This window comes from Neodiprion lecontei, chromosome 6, assembly GCF_021901455.1.
Source record: "Neodiprion lecontei isolate iyNeoLeco1 chromosome 6, iyNeoLeco1.1, whole genome shotgun sequence".
Lineage (NCBI taxonomy): Eukaryota > Metazoa > Arthropoda > Insecta > Hymenoptera > Diprionidae > Neodiprion > Neodiprion lecontei.
Window position 1 is genome coordinate 24,273,874 of NC_060265.1, and position 14,711 is coordinate 24,288,584.

At 43.1% G+C, this 14,711-nt stretch overlaps 2 protein-coding genes across 18 annotated transcripts in view; one reads left to right on the plus strand and one right to left on the minus strand.

Annotated features, from left to right (window-relative positions):
• Positions 1–14,711, plus strand: part of LOC107221613 — a 200,643-nt gene that overhangs the window by 173,164 nt on the left and 12,768 nt on the right. The window contains exons 11-12 of one of the 13 annotated variants that reach the window (XM_046743622.1): positions 8,450–8,616; positions 8,678–8,829. The exons of the other annotated variants lie outside the window; for them this stretch is intronic. The gene's annotated coding sequence lies outside the window, so the exon portion shown is untranslated. The remainder of the gene's footprint in view (positions 1–8,449; positions 8,617–8,677; positions 8,830–14,711) is intronic. 13 annotated transcript variants of the gene reach the window in all.
• The window catches only part of LOC107221612 (hemicentin-2), a 302,996-nt gene that overhangs the window by 59,199 nt on the left and 229,086 nt on the right, over positions 1–14,711 (minus strand). The gene's annotated exons all lie outside the window — the stretch shown is intronic.

Sequence of the window (14,711 nt, forward strand, 5' to 3'; positions counted from 1 at the left end):
AGAAGAGGCGCCAGGTTTTCTCTCGTCGCTGTATACAAGGTGAAGGAAGAAGGGATGACAAAGAGCATCCGGTAGAATGAGTCTAGTACCCCGTGAACGAGATACGAATTATAGACGTTTTCCATCGATTATTCTACCTCGGTAGCTGCAAACGACATTTGATCCATTTTCAGCGATATCTATCGGTTTGCAAACAGAAATGACGCCGGCGCGGCGGATCGACCGGCAGTCGAATCGGGTTGAGCCCTTGGTTTGCCTGTCGGGACGTGTTCGATTAAACGGAATACCAAATTTGACACCGGCTCGAAAATTTTTACAAATTATCGTGTTCGCGTTTACTATGTCACTGCACTCTTTTTTCCTCTTTTATTTAGTCCAATTTACAACGCGAATGGAGTAAATTCTGTTATTTCGTTTCTGGCCCTAGATTGCTGGCTCAAATACTCTTCGTCGTTTTAAAACAAATTTCCTCTTCCGTATGACTCGTGTCAGTTTAATCGTAAAATTTTTGTCCGCGGTAATTGGTGGACGGGTAATTATTTACATCCAAGTTCAAATAAAAGGCAATCCAGGATAACGTCTCATTCCAGGGTCGCATAAGCTACATTGAAATTAGTCGATAGCAAATTGAGATTTTCTTTAACTCGAAGGCACTTGGGAACAATAAGTTTTGTTCGCAAGTAAATTAATATCTTCTTATTCGACCGTCCGGAAGATTAATTCGGCAGTTTTCACGCGGTTCGGTTCTAGACACGGTATAATTCGAGCGTGTATATTACAGTCCCGGGAGGTTTTAGGGGGTCTGAAAGTTCTCGACTTCTTGTGTTGATGATGAACAAAAGTTCCCGAATGTCTCCAGAGATGGAGCGGGTTGATTGTATTTGAATGTCACATGTTTATCAGCCCCTTGCGAGGGAATCGGAGGGGGCGTAAGCTCGAAGAACAAGATAAGGCACGTGTCACGTCACCCTTTAGCAGTTGAAAGTTTTCCGCCTGAAGACTCAACGATACCGCGCGGCTGTTGCGGGGATGTTAATTTTTTATCGGAATTGCGGGTGAAAATCCGTCCGCACCTTTCCTGCATTCCCGCGTTATTTTCCCACCGAAGTTCTAGTCCGAAACTAGAGCGACCTTTGTGCGAATATACTCGTACTATATGCAGATGCCGGTTATATAAATTTCCGGACGCGACGTCCATCCCTCGGCGCTGGACTGGATTCGACGGTAGTCGAATGGCCACTGTAGTCCATCAGGACTGGCTGCGATCTCATTAAGGATTTAATTACGTTTGCCTTTCACCTCGCGCCGATGCCGCACGCCCAGAAAGTCGAGAGAGGCACTAGGACGAGGGCGCAGAAGTGATTGAAGTCGAAGGATTAGTTTGAATTTCGAATTATTTCAATCACTCCGAGGTTTCATTCGCCCCCCCCCCTCCCCCCCCCCCCCGGCAATCCGGCTGATACGAAAGGATTTGAGAAGGGAAACAAAGCGGGCAGAATTGTCCGTCAGCGGAGGTAATTGAGCCTTGTCGGATCGCCAATTATCGGCGCCGGTTTTTCAACCCTTTGTATGCCGCGGGTATACGGTTACTTCCGGCAAATTCGACACTCGGTGCCGGGCTCTTTTGTAACTGTAGCTCGAAGTTGTTGGACACTCTTTTTAGAACCGTACGCTACATTTTTATTTTATTCCCGCACCTTTCATCTTTTAACGAAAAATACTGTGTACTGTTTCCACGCGATGCAATTATGTTACACCGCTGCTGCTGTAGCCCCTTGCAATTCGCGAAATGAAAAAAGTGTGACGTAGTGACGTGCAGCTTCACGGAACTCTTCGCAATATTACATGTTATAAAAATTTCACGCGTATTCCAACGTTTTTTTTTTTTTTTTTTTTTTTTTTGGAGAAAAACGATTCCCTTCACATTGTTATTGATTTCGTTTTTCGTTTTGGTGCAGTACGATCTCACCGCGATTAGGCATACTCGAATTCTTGCAACAAGATGGAAAAAATAAGACTTCTATTCAAGACGTCACATGAGGCGATACGATGATTCTTTTCGTAAATATTTTTAATACGGAGAATGAATATATCAGATCCGAATTCATACAATACGGCAGAAGCTCTTCCGTTCAATTTGTTTTTCTAATCAGTTTATCCATTATTGTTACCTGAAAAAATTTTATGCAAAAGATAATTCTTTCTTTTTGCGAACCATCCTACCAAACCTCAATCGGCATAGAATCTTTTCCCCAAAACCCAAGTCAATGACGTTTCAACATTCGACGGTTGTTGACGGTAAAACTCCTTGGTCTGAACAGATATTTCAGACTCCGAAATTGAATGAATTAAAAATAATTATATCAACGTAAGGCGGTGTGCGGAGAAATTTTTTAGCTCATTTCGAGAAAAAATCACACGGCCTGATACTTTTATCGTATAATCTATGGAGCGTGTGTTAATCAGCAATGAAGTGTACATAATTTAAATGTTCTTCCCATTTTTTTTCGGGTACAGAAGATTTCGGTTGAGAATTTTTTTAACCGCGTATCATGATTTTTCGTCGTCGGTTCAGCTGAGCTAGAAATGTATACGGATTCTCTATATGACGTTGAAAATCTCCAATTACTTTCCGCGCGAGTATAGCTGAAGCGGGCAATAATTGCGGTCAGCCAAACGGGGAAATATTCGATTTCAACAAACTATCTGACCGGATGGTCCGGACGGTATGAATGTAATACTTTTCGACTGCGTGCATTTATGTGGTTTTGGGCATTGAATTTATCCGGTGATGCGTTGCACTACCGACGAGCCGGACTGTGCAGCCTTCGGCAAAAGTTTGCCGTATATGCGGACGAAACACGGACAGGCACCATACAGATGGCTATGCATATATTGACCGTGTATACATACACGCATGAGAAGCGGGCACCGGCGCTGTTTAACTATGAATTGAAAATTGAAATTCGCGGAAAGAAATAAGAGATACAAATTCGGAACCCGGGAGTTTTACTCCCCAACGATGTAATTCTGCGCGAACGGCCCCGCACGACGGACAGTGGCCGGCATTATGGTCCGATTGAAAAAGTCGAGTTGTAGAATTTATCGACCTCGGATATTGCCGTTTTATTGTTGAACGGGGGAAATCTTTCCTTCGAATCATTTGAGTCGGAGGCAATTTGTATCCTCTCTTCTTAGCTCCGAGTGAGTGCGGCTTTGCTTTATGATACTCTCTCGCCGGTGAACCAAAGAGAGTTAAATCGGCTCGAAGAACGCGTAGAGATACTCTTCTCCAATCACGACCTAAGATTTTATCGATCAGATTGATCTTTAAGACCCGATGGTACCTGGTAGATTCTACGATACAATGAACCGACAACGCAGTATGCATTTCGTAAGTTCTCCAATTTGTCAACTGTCAGAAGTGTTCGGTGACGGTTTTCGGGTGAAATAACGTAACTTGGAAAAGCGCGCGGACTCGTTAATGAGGTGGAAAATGCAAATACAGCAATCGAGATAGCTGTGACACAAATTTTTGGTGAAATTCAACATTATATAACGTATAATATTTTGATCGACTACTCTCGCAGATTCGAAGGTAGCAACTGCATTGTCGTAAACTTAACTCGATACTTTAGCGGAATATATACGTCATGACGGCGGTAACATTTACGGTCTAATGCGATTACTTGCCGCTATTACTGCTGCTGCTGCTGTTGTGTATAAAAATAGAATTGCTAATTTACAATCAGTAAAATGGCAGTCGGCTACATTTATGGCAAAATTTTACTGTCACAGAATGGTAATATTGATACTTATTCTTAATTTCTGTCTATAATATGGTTTATGTCAGGGTGAAAATATTTTTTTGTTCAGAGCAAGTACGTTTTTTTTTTTTTTTTGAGGCTTCTTTCTACTCTCGTTTTCTCTTTCTATTTTTCTTATTCCAATGAAACTAAATAAAGATGTAGCTACATCAGCGGGTAAATTATATCTCACCCGCTTAACTATGTATACGTGGACACATCTGACACGGTAAAGTCTGAATACTCCGAGCTTCCAGCGACGGAATATGGAGCTTTCGTTAACCAATTAAAATATTCATCAGTCAGAGCCACCGGAAAATTGATTTTAGAATTTCAACCTTCTTTGCACGCGCGAGAACGCTTTAATGAAATGTTATTTTAATTAATCCTTTGACGGGGTAAAGTCCTCAATAATCTTCTCAACCAAGGCGATTTCACTACCCTTTGGCAAGTGTCAGATAATAAAGTTATTCCTCATTATAACCTACTCCCCTATGGAGAAATTTTACTTTGCATACGTATAGTCTGGGAATTGAAATTGAAGGAACGTTTAAACCATTCGCGTAGTAAAAAATAAAAACTCCGTGTAACGTAAATGGACTAAAATTGCCCGCTATTTTGTGAGGCGCTGATGAAATTATAAAAGAAATTGTGTTCACTAATTAGTGTTGTTGCTGGGACACGTGCTAATTGTCTGCACGTAAGTTACCGCAGCCATATTCACTCTGGCCTCTGTCCATGAGCTGATGCTTATGAATAAATTATATCTGCATTTGCCACATGCTACTTAAAATTTAATTACTAGTATAGCTCTGACGCATTTTTCACATATTTGTTGACAGTCGTAAAGAGAGCACTAATACTGTCAGCGAATGACAGTTTAACATTTGTGACAAAAGTGGGACAAGGTTTGTGTAAATCAGATTAATTTATAGTGTCAAATGTGATGTAAGTATTTTTTATTTTATAGAGGATACTAATGTACGAATTAGAATTAGGTACTCAGCGTACAATTAAGGCCCTCCTAAAGAATCCAGCCAGAAGTTGCAGGGCTGATTTCGTTGCAAGTGGGGCGCCTTTTTTTACGGTTCCTTGTTTCACTCTCGGAGATTCCCACGGTATTTTTCACCCCAAAAAAGAGGCTTATGGAAATGCACGAGTTTGCCCGGCCTTCCACCGCGTCTCTTCACATCTCTTCACCTGCCACTTTATAGCCGATCTTTTGCTCCGCCTTTTCTAATACAGCGAGCAAAATTACTTCCTCCGTATATCTGCCTCCCTTTACTTCTTTCCACCAAAAATCAAGTTGTTACAAGTTGCAACATCGCCAATGCTATTTTTGGTGAATGTGAAACGCCGTCAAGAGGCGATACGCCAACACGCAGTGTAAGAAAATTTAGAAAACCTATCGCGCATTATTCGTCCGTGATGATTTACTTCCTACAACCAAAGCTGTCGAATAATCATTTCACACTTTTACACTCTCTTCGATGTTTCCATAATTAAAGTACCTAACGTTTATTCGTTGAACGTCTGTCACTCGCATGGGTTTTCATATAATACAACACGTGTACATAATTGAGGGAGTCAGAAGCAATTGTGAAATGTTAATATATGTCCATTATACACCGACATTCACGGTTTATGAAATTCAATCAAATTGCAGTATTCCGTTGAATGTAGAATAATTCACCAGTTGAAAATCGACTCGAAACCTTAATAACGGTTGGTATCTAGTTGTATGCTCGTTTGTTGGTTCACGGAGTGTTTAGTACAGTAGATTTTATGATTATGCGGTGGAATACGAATAGTGCTATGAGAAAGTTATGAAAGTCAAAGGATTTTGTTCGTAGGTCAACATTTAACCACGCGAGCCAATCTACTGTAGATAAAAGTCGTGCAAATACAATATAGAGATTGTTTTTTATTTAATCAGAATTATCAGACCGTCTATACGTAATTAAGATAAATTTTATTTTCACACTTCTGTGATTGTGAAACTCATTGCGAGTATATAAATCATTGAAAACATTGTCCGCATCTTATCACACCATATATAATTACGACATAAAAAATAACGTGTGCCACAGACACTTGGCGCCACGCCATCCTGGCGCGCTTTTTTCGTCAACATATAGCCTAAGTGATATATGAAGTCTCTCTGCATATACGGTTTTGAAAAGCTGAGCTATAGTCGTAACACACATTGAGCCATGGAATTTGGGAATGATTTGCGTTTTCAACGAGAACGTACAGCCTCACATGATTGGTGGATAAAAAGAGATTGAATATCCACCAGGAATCATCAGCACGTCCTCTACTGTGGAGGCTATACATCAAATGTACAACAAAACTGGTAAGCCGCAGTATCACTTTACATTCCGTGATTCAGATTGGCTAAAACGGTACGAAACACGACGACGGATTTGCGTTCCAAAGAAAACCTGTTAGTATAACTCATGTTAAATATGATTTTAGGGATTTTCCGCATGAACCAAAGTTTGATCCAAGAGATCCGAGTTAGACTTCCTTTGATGGCGATTTTTTAAGCCAAAAACTTGAAAAATACTAAATGCTTGAACGTACATGTCTTCCAATATTTTCACCAGACATATATATTATATTTAGCAAATTGATACTGCTGATGCCAACGAGTGTCTCAGCGGCGTGCGATTCGGCTTGAGAGGTCTATTCTCAAGGGAGTTGGTCCTGATTTTGGCTTCACCTACTGGAAAGAAATATTGCATCGCTCTGTTGGATTATTTGTAGCTCTCTCCGTGGGCTTAAAAACCACGATGGAGTCACTTAGACACGTATACCTACGCCATGTTGCGTGTATAGTTGATAGGTACGTGAGTAAAGGCAAAAAAGTGAGAAGTGATGCTTGACCTGTGTAGAGAATAGCAAATCTCTTTTACGGCGAAGGTCGAGAGTGGAAAAGCTAAGATATACGAGTATGTTGATCATCAGTGGAAAGTTCTCCAGGAAAGAGCCAAAGGTTGAAAATGAAAACCGAAGGACCGTTGCTGGGATGTTCTCTGCATTCTTATCCCACCTATCTAGGTGTGACAAAATTATGTCGCGCGATAAGTTTGACGGGCACAAAGTGGAGAGCTCTATGCAGCTGTACCTTGAATACGCCCGTGGGTCGGGAGGGTCTTCTTCGCTACCTGCTTCTGTATTAATTCAATTAATTCCGGAGAGGGCAAATGAAGAGGGAGCGTAACGGATGCGAAACGGATCTCAAGATGTTCACGGTTACCTTAGGGGAAAAGTTATACACGCTTCTGGTCTTTCGCATAGCGCTTATTCATGTGCCTGAGAGTAGAGGAACCTGCGCAGATCGCTTTTGATTCGTTGCGAAGAAATAACAAGAATAGAACAGAAGAGAATATAAGGATTTCCATAGAAAGATGTAGTAGAAATTACGTAGAAAGGTGTAGTGGACTAGTCCAGCGATTCAAGATCAATTGAATGAGCCTCCCAGTCAAGCCCCTCAAAATTGCGAAAGTTGACAACCGTCGGAAAAGGCTGAGGAACCTGAATCCGATACGCAATAAAGATGCGTTCGTGGCCAGATAGGAAAGGAACGCCGTATTGATCGCTGTTCACCAAATTGTCTGCATCGTGAATACGACGAATATCTCGCCATTAGGTTTGTCAGCTGTCGGTATGGTGAGTATGACCATAAGGTACGGCGTATAAGTTATTGGATTAAAAAAAAATTAGAAAGGTGGTGAGCGCGAAAAGAGTTGGCCAACAAATCACCATTAAAATCACTCGTAATAAGTATATTCTAATAAAATGCCTAGAAGCAAAGGAAAACATCCTCAAATTTACAAAGGTAGCCAACCCTGGAAGGCCGTAAACTAGAGAAAACAGTTTATACGCATATTCAGGCTTGCCGCAGGCAATAACTTAAGCTTGAATACTAGAATGTACGTAAGACGGCTACGCCACCATCACCCTTACCCAGTCGGTCACGACGGTAAAGATCATAGTCAAGAAAAGCAACAACATTGGCCGATACGTGTAAGGAGAAGGAGAGCTTTCGGAAGAGTCTTTCGATTTTAGTTTCAAGGAAATGCCGAGGTTTCGTTGACGATAAAAGTATAATATTTTCTTTCAGTAAATCATGACCAGTTTAATTTTAACAAGTTTTCAATAGGTGGGCTGGAATATTTTCAGTACCTCGACATTAACCTGTATTCCGTGAAATCTCTCCGTTGTTATTTCGAGGACTATAAGTCAATCGGACGTTTTACTGGCGCAATTTGTATAATATTACTCGGGAGAATAGCCAGGGTGGGAGAAAATGTTCATTGTATTCGTACTCGCAAATTGGGATCACAGTGAACGAAATTTAGGTGTCCGTTAAACGAAGGAAATCGAGTAGAATAACAACTTTGAACCGAGCGACAATTCAGCGTGAAATTTCCACACAGTGGGCGCAGGAGATCGTACCGTGAATAAGGCGTCGAGACATGAATTCAGCGACAGGTTGGGTCAAAGCACGTTTTCGATGGTGAGGTACGTATTATATTCGTTCAGGCATTACGCATATTCAAAATCCATTATGCGTGACCTTGAAATCGCTGAACTTAAGCTTACCTTCAAAGTTTAATTAGTTACATCTGTTCCAGGCGCAATACAGCCAAAGCATAAGAATTCTTTCATCTTTAACGCGGACGAACATTTGACGTTGTTTGAAACTGTGTGCTACTCTACAAAAGCTCACTGCTACTTCCTTCTGCATTGCCAAATCAGAAGTCAATTTATATTCTTCAGATGCCCGGCTCACTTTCGGGCGGTGAGTTTAGAAATGTATCAACGTTGAAGCACAACTTTCTAAGTGGCAATTTTTGTCACAGTGGGCAAATCACGGACCAGCACCGAATTATTCTCTGCCGTGGGATTTGAAGAGGCCGTGCACCATTTTCACCCAGCAGTTAAGGTGTACGCGCCGTTGTTATACCTTTTCTTCTCCTCGTCCTATAAGGAAAACGGTGGAAAAAAAAGTCCGGTAAGACTTGTGAGAAGTTGACATTTTTGCGCAGCATCTCATCCCACCCCCTCCATCATCCTCTCTCCTTCTTTTCTTCCAGCGACGTCGCAGACGAGTCTCTCTTCTCAATTTTGTTCAGCTTCGCTGCTAAGTATCGGATCCATGCTGTAGAGGGTGGAGAAAAAATGTACGTGTACTAAAGCTTTCCTCTTTTTCAACTTTCTACATTACGCCAAGTGGGGGGTAAAATTCTTTCCCCTGTTTTTTCTATCTTTCTCCCTCTAACCGATTCGGACTCCTCAGCACCGTCGGAGAAGCTTACCGAGAGCTTTTCGTTCATTCGAAACTCGTACGTCGAAGCGATGCGACCGTACCCTAATGAAAATTCTCATTTCAAACGTCGGTCTGACAAGACGCCGCCTAATACGTTCGGGTCGCTAATTATTGCCTGGCCGTGTCAAATGCCCCTTGGAGTATTCTCGATAGATTTTGTTTGAATGAGAAATTGTAAAGAAGCGTCAACTCGGAGGCACAAAGCGATTAACGCGTCCGACGTCGGGAGACCGTCGATCAGTACAGGACCGTTTATTTTTCAACCTCTCTCAATCTTACTCCTTGGGTATGCGGGAGGAAATAAAATGTTCTAGAGGGAAGCGGTTTAAAAGTTATGCCTCAAAGCTCCGGCGCGGCGATAACTTTTCTCGGCGAAAACTTTTACCGCGACGAACCAACGCGCCTCGTCGCTTCAAAGTTGAGCTGTTGAAACTATCGAGAAACACACACACACACACACACAGTGTATATACATGTGGTTACATGCATATAACACGGACAGGGTGTCGAACGATCATTCCTGCATTCTTATTTCTTAGGGGAGCTATTTGGAAAATGACGTAATCACGGTCAGCGTCTGACCCGGAGCGAGAGTCGAGACCCTCGAGAAAGAAGGCAGCGGCGGTAACGGGCAGCGATTAATCTTCCTGGGGGTGTTTCTGACATTCGCCAAAGTCGAGCCGAGAAAGCGCATCTCAATTTTCGGTCTCCGGGTGTTACATGCAGGTGTTTTTCATCGTGATATATTTACAAAGTTGCCCCGTGGTCGCGGGCAAAAATTGAGAAGCAGAAATCGTCGGTGCAGAAATCAGCCCTTCCTTCGAGAAGTATCCGACTAACAAGCCGTGATGAAAACTGTACGATCGTATCACGTCCCCACCGGACATTGTTTACAGAGGGGGTTTACTTTGCCGTGGGACGTCACCGGGTATCAGCGCTTCATAAAAGGATCATATTTTCCCGGGAAGGATGAAGCAGGGGTGCGATAGATGGCACAAAAGCGAGCCCAAAGCGAGGCGGACAAAGAAGCCGGACCTGCGGAGTGAGGGGGATGAAAGGGAGGCCGTGCCGCGCGGCTCGCAGAGATTTTATCTGCAATCGGTTCTCCTCGAAAACGTAAGGATAATTGAGTTACGACGAGTTATCAGATGCGAGGGTCGCGTAGCGTGCTGAATTCATAGGAACATATCGCGCCTCCCTTACGCCTTCGGGGGAACCCGTGCGGCGCGTTACCCACTCTGATAGAAATTTAATTGGAACTAAATTATGATACGGAGAGTGTAATTATCGTTCCGATGGGTATGTCAGTGCTTCGCGGGCGGGGCGGGGCGGGGCGGAACGACGAATTTCCCGTACGATTTACGTACAATTTGAATAATCTGCGCGAGATAAAGATTTGAGAATTTCGCTCTGGATTACTTGTGAATAATTACATGGCGAGCAACCGAAACGTCAAAATAAGCACGCAATAATTTGACCCGGCAGATGTGAAGAGGGGAAAATATGTAACGAAGAAAAAAAGGAATTACGTCGTCTGTCTTACGAGCTTGAAAATTTATCCTTCGGGCGTACGCGCGTGTATACCTCCCATATGTATGCGTATGCATATACATCTCAGGCGCGTCGATGCATTAGGTGAATTGTGTATGAAAATGTAAAAACTCGAGGTATCAAGATTTCAAAAAGCTTGTCGGAATCCGATTTTAGGAAAAGTTGACAATATGACGCGGCGCCCTTGGTTAACATGTCGACATTGAATTCCGTCGTCGGAGTGGTGAAGTAAAAAATATCTTTGATCCGATGTTTCAGATCCAGTTACGCGATCAAGAGCGCTTTTATCGTCAAATCCGAGTCCCCGTTTTTTCACTGCAATGCAAACGCGTGGAATCTGATATTTTCAGTAGTTTATTGAATTACACGTCACACACTTCGTGCGATCCTCGACCTTTTGAACGATGACGATATCTTTGCTTTAGCCATGGTGTACGTGAAATAAACCATGTACTTCTTATACAAATTGTATAAATATGCATCGTAATATATCTATACAGTGCAGAAACCCCGCGCGTTTGGCATAGAGTGTATAATTAATGTACGTATATAGGTGTATACTCGTATATACCGTGCCGCCTCGTAGACGATAGGAATAAGCTATACATAGAGTAACGGCGAAACTTACTCAAGACCTTTCTAGCCTGGCAAAGATTTCCAGACCTTCCAGATGCTCGCCAACGACCATTTAGCTACGGCTAAAGTCGCGCCCCGCGCCCCTTTGTCACGCCCGAGTTTCAGCCAACCCCCCGATTGTTATTGCCGGCAGTTAGCCGCTGATCTCTGCTACGATGTGTGTTATTGAGCTCGGGAACGGTGCTTGACGCTACTTACTTCTCACTGCTTACCGGCTACTGCCAGCCAAGCTCGCCACTGAGTGTTATAAGGTAACGATGCATTCGATAGAGTTCCTGGGGACGAGGTATGTCCTGAGGTATGGTTCGATAGAAGCGGATTAAAAACACTTCAGCTATGAGGAGTTCGCAGTAATACTGTAACACAATCGTGCGTACCAACGCAACATTCACACACAAGGGTTGAAACTCTGGTCCATCAGTATCGGGCAAGGGAAAGCGAAATAACGCGTATTTCGGGTGGAGGTCAAAACTTGGAAGGGTCAATATTTCGGATGACCGATGTACCGAGATTTCGAACATTGGAAAATAAAAGAACGAAAGGTGAATTGTTCGAAATCTTGATTTTTGAATGTGTCACTGATTAGTAGTCGTTGTAATCCTTCGTCATTTTATTTTCGCACGTTTGAAATTTCTTTATAACGGCCATTCGAAATATTGACCCTTCCAAGTTTTGACCTACACCCATTTTCTTGACAATACGACAGTACGTGGAATGCCTGCATTGGCCAACATCGGAGACGCTCGACTGCCGACGTCTTCCGCTTTACTGCATCCTCGTTCTGATCTTCACGCGGCTGTTATACAGCAAGGAACCCTCGCGCGATGTTTAATGCTAGCTCATCGATTTACTAGACCCCCAGAATTTTCCTCCGAGCTATAGGTCTGTTTCGGGGGGTAGGGAAAGGTCAGAGAAAGAGAAGGCGAAAGAACCGGCGGTGAGATCGCGCCTGAAGCGTCGATGAGCGATGATGAATCCCGCCACGCAGGTGAGGAATGCGAGTTTAACGCGTGCCTCGGGGAAACGGAGATTCCAGTGGCGAGCCTTCCGAATTGCGGAGTTGCAAATCGGCCCACGCGGCTCCGATGGTTCGCGCAAAAATTTGGGAAAATACGCGGAAAATCTAACCTGCAATGCGTAACAGCTCAGCGGTTGCGTCGAGAGTTTGTATGTAGTTTTCAAGCGGGCCGCTGTGAATATCCGGTACCTCTTGTATAGAGTGTAAAGTTATAGCTAGAGCTCCGACCTATCCTTTCCTCCCTCACCCTTTTCTAACGACGATTTACCGCCATCTGATTTTCCGGAACGGCAACGCGAGTGGAGATTCTTACTTAGGGTAGAAAGGAAAACGAAAAGTAGATTAAAAAACCAACAACAAGGACAATCCTGGAAACGGAAAAAAAAAATTTAACCGGCTCTTGTAGCTTAGATAATTTGTTATTTATTTCCGGTACGAGGGAATCAACAAGGGACGCCCCGTCCTTCCCATTCAATCCTCTCTTTCCCTGCAGGGGCTATTTATTTCAGAGTGTCTCAACGAATTGTTTCCGGTTTTCTTAACAAAGTAATTTTAGCTCGTGCCATGGCTGCTGGCTGCCAGGCAATTGTCGGTTTTTACATTTAAGATTGTCAAAGATTCCTTAAGTAGGGAAAAACTTCATTTTCATGATGTCATAGCGGTTCAGAATAACATATCCTAAAAAACGTGCAGCCGCAACTCTCTGTAAACTGTCTTTTCTTCGGATCGCGTAAAGCATACGAGACCATCATTAAAATGTGGGTTACGCAGGGTATATAATTATATATTCATGAAAAAATGACGAACTATTCACATGAAAAAACGACGTGGCTGCGTCACGTCTTACGGCGACTTTTACCCCACTTTAAGTCTTGAGACTAAATAAATCCAACACCCCTGTATTGTTAAACAGACTATTAACAGCGTGCTGTATAAAAGTGATAAATATTACAAAATGAAACATACTCTTCGAAACTTCCAGCGTGGCAAACTATTGAACATTTTGATAGCTTCCGTTTACGTTCATGGTTCGTTTGCTCGTTGTTCATAAATTCTGCGAAGAGTGATAGGGATGATCGAAGTAACAGTTCGTAAACGAATCTGAAGGGACAAAATTGGAAAATACATCTTGTTGCTGATGAACGAAGAAGGCGTAACGATGTATCCTAAAGGTGTTGAAAATCAAACGATGCCTCTAACTAGTGTTAACAATATACGTAAGTCAGACGCCATATAAACCGTACTGTGATAATATTCATAGAAAGATTGGAGAAAAAGGCAAAATTTTCATCGACTAATAAGTGCATGAAACGACGTGTTATTACCGAAAAATACAAATATCCCTGACCACTCTCTCTCTCTCTCTCTTTCCCTCTCTATCGATATCTCTCCTGCTTCACATGTACTTTGCACATGACCGTGGTTCCACAATAGATGCCTTGCAGCCTGTTCGTCGGTTTGAATGGCCATTGCCCGATTCGACCTTAGACCCAAGGCTTAAGATCGCCGACCATTGAACACTGCCTGCTGATCATTGAACATTGCCCATTGACCACTGACCATTGGCCATAGGCCATTGGTAATCTAAGGGCCATTGATCGAACCCCGGGGCGCGGCGAAAAGCTGTGCAAACAAAACACACTCGCGGAATCTGTAATCGGCGGAGGGAAAGACGGCAGAAAGGGTGTCGGGCTCGCGGAGATATCGCGGTCGACGGGAGTTTGAAACCTCGTGAAGAAAATCCATCAGCATAAATCTAGAGCTGGACATTGGCGCCGGGTAGAGTTTTGGCCGCGCCTGACCCGAAGCTCGGCTCAATCTATCACCCGGTAACTCTAACACCGCGATAGCTCTCTATCGCACGGAGATCTTCTTCCCAAAATTCAATCATAATTTGTCACCATCGCCTTTAATTATCAGGCAGGCTATTTTTGACGTTGCTAACCGCTCTCTTCTTACCACGGCCAATCGATTGTGCCGTCTCCTTGAGAATCGGTGAGCAACCGAAGCCCGAGCAGGTTTCGAATCGCTGCAACTATCTTTCTCGAAACAACATCTTGCTCTCGGCTTTTTATCAGTGGTTTGTAGAACCGATTTCATACGATTTACGTAATTGGACATTAAAGCCTATGCGGCAGGATTGGATAATCGCTGAGCGAATTGGTGTTTCTCATCCTTACGTAATATTAGTGACTCTTCAAGTCTGAAAGAGACGGGAAGAACGGCGGTAGGTGGGGAAAAACAACTGGCTGGATAGGATGATCAACGACAGTCGACTAGACATGTTATATAAGATTATACTGTAACGTCCCAGATTTTCTGTGCATTACATGCGTCAGTATCACTGCTATAAGTTTTGTTT